This window comes from Diabrotica undecimpunctata, unplaced genomic scaffold, assembly GCF_040954645.1.
Source record: "Diabrotica undecimpunctata isolate CICGRU unplaced genomic scaffold, icDiaUnde3 ctg00001865.1, whole genome shotgun sequence".
NCBI lineage: Eukaryota > Metazoa > Arthropoda > Insecta > Coleoptera > Chrysomelidae > Diabrotica > Diabrotica undecimpunctata.
In genome coordinates, this window is record NW_027312855.1 from 13,763 (window position 1) to 19,506 (window position 5,744).

Consider the following 5,744-nt stretch of genomic DNA (forward strand, 5'->3'; position numbering starts at 1 on the left):
GAGTAAAAAAGCTTAAGAAGCACTATAAATCAACAATATCATTAAAGAAAAAACTGGCTTATGAGAATTTGTTTTCCTATTCAGAAAATATATCTAGCGTTTCGTTACTTAAATTTTTTAAAAGTTAGTTAAAAGCTATAAAATGAAGCCTTATTATCATTATCTATCCATTTCAAGTTGTTGTTTTAACGAGATGGCTTCTTAAACCGTTTCACACTGCGACCTGAAAGATCTTACCCTGCTGAAAATCTGCATGCTTCTCTAGTCTAGTCTAGTACTAACAGGTAATAAAAATAAAGAGTCGCAAGGAGAGTGTACATCTTTCAAACAAAAAATCTATTTTCATTTGTGGACAGTATTGTATTCATCGTAACAGTTGGAAAGTTATAAATTATCACAGAAATAAATTTCAAAATAAAAAAGTCTGTCCAAGGTCGATTACATCAAACGATTTCAATAACTACTTTACCTCAGTAGTTAAACATATTAGAAATTCTTTTAAATCCACAAATGAAAATAGATTTTTTGTTTGAAAGATGTACACTCTCCTTGCGACTCTTTATTTTTATTACCTGTTAGTACTAGACTAGACTAGAGAAGCATGCAGATTTTCAGCAGGGTAAGATCTTTCAGGTCGCAGGTGTGAAACGGTTTAAGAAGCCATCTCGTTAAAACAACAACTTGAAATGGATAGATAATGATAATAAGGCTTCATTTTATAGCTTTTAACTAACTTTTAAAAAATTTAAGTAACGAAACGCTATCGGCATTAACGTTATTTTTTCGTCATATTTCTACAAAAGTGGCTGTCGCCCAATTCCTGTGATCCTAATAAAATAGTGATGAACTTGATAACAACTTGTACAGCCAAACAAACAACAACAACACGCGCTATCTCAGAGTTAAAATACAAAACAAGGCAGCCGCTGAATATGTTGACTTTGACATTTCGGCAGGAAATAACTTTTGAATAAAATGTAATAAAATATTTGGAATAAGTGATATCATCAGTGTAAGGGGCTGGGCCTATCAGAAAATAGATTATAAACGTTTTTTATTAACTAATTAAAAGACGCAGAAGTTTTAAAAAAGACTGGAGATGTTGGAGTAAATGTTATGCATACGATCTGCAAAAAGATTTGGGAAACAAGCGGGATTTGTCCGAGGAAAAGGCACAAGAGAACACATCCTTAATGTCAGAGAGCTAATCGAAAAAACTCGCGAATTCAATACTCCTATGCTATGATGAAACTAGTAACAATTTGAAAAATTTCTAGCATAACAATGCACACAAAACTAAGGCTGGTAAGGGCACTCATTTATCCCATAGCCACATATGCATCCGAAATATTATTCATGTTAAGAATATCCTGGATCAATCATCGCACTAAGGATAGATTGCTTAAACAAATACAACAGAGATATTTGCAGCATTTTGGACACATTGCTAGAAGAACAGGTTCGATGGAAAAACTGATAGTCGAAGGTAGAGTTGAAGGAAATAGACCTAGGAGAAGATCTCCAAGCCGTTGGGTAGATCAATCAAAAATATTGATTGACATGAAGCCGAACAACAACTAGTCTAGAACAGGGAAGAATGGAGGAAAATCGTGAAAAAACTGTAAAGGCCTGATGGTGTCACCACATCCCAAAAGCGATTAGGACTGAGGAGGAGGAATAAAAAGAACGATACAAAAAATAAATGATCGGACTTATACCTATATTCAATCTCTGTATCCATATATTTTGCGGCAACGCGCTTTGAACAAGTCTCTTTGAACAAAATGCTCTAGACAAATTGTTCTATGACAAGAATTACAATTCTTTTTTTAACTTTTCTATTTTTGCTGCGAAAGCAAAATGTACAAAACTAAATATGTTAGGGTTTAGGTTGCGACGCGTTTGGTAACGTTCTTTTGGCAATTATTACTATAACATTGCGAAGGCTCAAAGGTAAGTTCAGAAAAAATGTATGGTAATTGGCCATCTTCAACCAACCCGTGAAACAGAATATAGGGTTTTAATTTCATCGACCACATCCACAGCGCCTTTTTTTTAGATTATGAAAGAAAATTTTATCTGGTTTTAGGTTGCTTTCTGTAGTCTTATCGATTGGATTGTCATCATGTAGAGAAGATAGTAGAAACATATTTTATCCCTTTTTAGGAATATAGGAGACCGATACACTGTTCCGCCAATAAGCAAAAATACTGCTACGAATTGGTCTTTTCTTTATAGTAATTAATACTGAAGGAATTACATTTTTAAAGGAGTTGCAAACTGTATTGAGAACTGGGGCTATTATTTGTTTGACAATACTGAAGACATTATCAACACGTTATGAATCATCGGCCTTCTTTCTGGTATATGTTTCTCAATTTGACGTGTAAAATGTTCTAGCTTCAACCAGGGCATACATTTTGATGCTATATTTTATATGCTTGTGTGCAAGATATTGCCTAAGTCTGCAACGGCCCTTAAAAGCCATTAAAATCTCATTAACGATTCCGTTCTAGCCACTTTTAATAATTTGCCTTACATCGTTGAACGAAAGTATCAAACTGTTTCCTAATGGGAGCCAGATTCTTCTGCTCCTTGCGAATAATTCATATCTGTAAAATCTTCAAACCTCAATGCTCAAAGTAATGTATAAAATCTTCTGAAAGACTTTGTGTTATAAAAGCATACAGGGACAGTACCGTCATCTGATCAAAGCTAGGAGATATTAACGTGTTTACTTTTCTTTACCCCAGCTAAATAAAGAAGGTCCAATAAAATACATATCTTATCATAATTCCTGTCTGGAAAATCTCTTTTCTTGATCATAGCTGCTCCTTATTAGCCACCAAATAGACGTTAACTACATCGTTTTATGGTCTTTCCACAGAATGTTGAAGACTTGTTGAAAAAAATCTCACCTTCAGCTAAAATTCATCTTAAACCGGCTCGCAATCAGACTGCTCGCTGTTCGTATCGTGGAAGTAATGTTTATTTTTCACGCCACTTTTGATTGATCACGTCTTTCAACCTGGTCATTGAGATCTTTAAGTTGTTCATTTTCATCTAAAAATGTAGAAATCTTAAATTATATAATTTATTTTAATCTCTATCTTGTAGCATGTATAATTCCTTATAACCATCAAATATTCAATGTATAAATTTGTTTGGTACGCCCCTGAGCTATGTATAAAATTTCATGAGTATTTGTTTATATTCGATCATCGCAGAAAAACTCAACTGCAATTTCAACTGCGTAATAAAAATATGGTCATAGTCTACGTTTTAGTTCTGTAATTTTCAAAGCTAAGAATGATCAAGATCAGATACTCTGAGTGCATAGTTGAAAAGAATTCCAATTAAATTAACAATAATTAATAATTACATAATTTTAAAAACTATTGTTCTGCTTAAGTTAAAATGGTTTGCTACAGCAGATAGTGACCAACCGTCTTCTAGTTTCGTTACAATTTATGTTTTTAGTTCTTTGTTAGCATGTAGACCCATTTTTTGAACTTGAACAGAATGAGTTTATACAGGGATGAGTGCCTTAAGAACCGGCAAAATAACGCAAAAGATAGAAAACATAATACGTTGTGAAATAAAAAGAGATGAAAGTAGTAGAGGTGAGAAATTATCGATATTAACCTATAATTTACTTTACATTACATTAGAATTATCGAAAATTTCCCACCTTTAGACGTTAACTTATGAGCTGGTTGACTTCAGTCATAGTAATACGTATCACGTAATGTAAGTAAAACAGTTTAAGTAGGAGTATTTTTTATCCAAAATTAAAATATTGATCAATAATAAACTATGATTTGAGACATGTCGCATACACTCTTCGCAATACAGAATTATCCTAGCTTGTTATTTTGTATTCGTCAACACAGAATTAATTATCAAATTACTACTAATTAAACTGTTTACTTACAGGCTTTATTGCCTTCAATCAGTTTTTACTTTATGCGAAATTTAAAAAATGTAAATGTTCGACGTCATACTTGTAATATTATGACTAAAGTCAACTAGCTCATAAGCTAACGTCTAAAGGTGGGAAACTATCGATAGTCCTAATGTAACTTAATGTAAATTAGAGGTTTCTATCGATAACTAGCGATATCGAGTTTTTTAAATAAAATTTTTATTTTGCGAGAAAAATATACAATATATACAATGACAGGAAGTAAAAATATTTTTATCAATAACTCAAAAACTATAAATGATAATTTCGTGAACTTACATTTTTGAACTCTACGTTGTATTCTCTATTGATTTGACTAACAAAAACGAAACCGGAAGTCGACCTCAAAACCAGAATGCAATTTTTAGTTCATCAAATGTCGACATGGATATCATTTAGCAGTTAATTTTGCATGCTGATCACGAATCCGGTGCCAGATTTGCTCTATCATGACGTTTTATGCGCGTTTCGGGTCACTTCCGGTGTCGGATCGCAACCGGAAGTACATATTTAGATTCGTCTCGACGAGACCTTTCGATCCATATATACATTGTGCGGTCTAAAACCTAAAGTAAATTTTAACTTCCGGTCATCTCAAAACCGGAAGTGAATTTTTGTACCAAAAGTATATCTTGACAATCTCATACGTAATACTAATAATATTCCGAAAAAATATTTTAATTATCTAATATGGTTTTTGAGTAAAGTGGTGGACAAGAAAAGGGCTTAGCGTTTTAGTATATTAGATTTCCCACCTCTACTACTTTCATCTCTTTTTATTTCACAACGTATTATGTTTTCTATCTTTTGCGTTATTTTGCCGGTTCTTAAGGCACTCATCACTGTATATAAGACAAATTTTAAGATTTGGCAGTGACAGTTACAGTATGTAAATAATAAGTGTTTATCCTTCAAAATACACTGCTCAATTTTCTACAAAATACGCTTTAAGAGTCGTATCAGTTTTTTTAGGAACCAGCTGTACCTATTATTTAGTGTAATGTTTACTTAATAGTATCAGTGTACTTTGCAATTTTATTTATTTCATTGTGTGTGACTTTTATAATAGCCCTGTTCTCATCTAGTTGTCATTTTGTTTTTAGTTATATTATGGTCGTTTACCATCTTCTCTACTGCTATCTTTAGTACAGTGCATACCTTGAAGATTGCTTTTTATGGTAACCAAAAATTTGTTCCCTCTTCTCTATTTTTTCACCGGAAACTAACTCATAGAAAGCAGTACAGAAGTACAAATAAGTGACTACGTAAGTAACTACCAAAATCATATTTGAAGGGGTAAAAGACGCCTCAACGGGGTAAAAATAACAACAACTAGCAATCCCAAACCAGGTAATGATTAGACAGGAAAATATACTCAACTAGTGACAAGCCGCTGTCTGATTGAATATTCCGACCGTTCCCAGATCGACTTTGATAACGTCTGCGGCATCCAGAAATAAAATAAATAAATAAATAAAAATAAATAATTACATAAAGTTTCCTATAAACCCGAACTATAATAATATATTAGAAGTTATCGGTTATTAAAACTTCCGCTTTTTTATCAAATATATTTTTTAAATTTTCTCTGTATCCAACCGAAGATTATGCAACCTTATTTTTACAGATCTCCTGAAATATAGGAGGAATCCATAGAACAGAAAGTTTGAGCACTAATTGGATAGTAGAGGCAAATATTTAGGTGGCTAAATTACGTAGACAAAGACGGTTGTAAAAGCGTAATTTAAGTAGTGTGGACTTAAAAAGTGCCATAATGCAA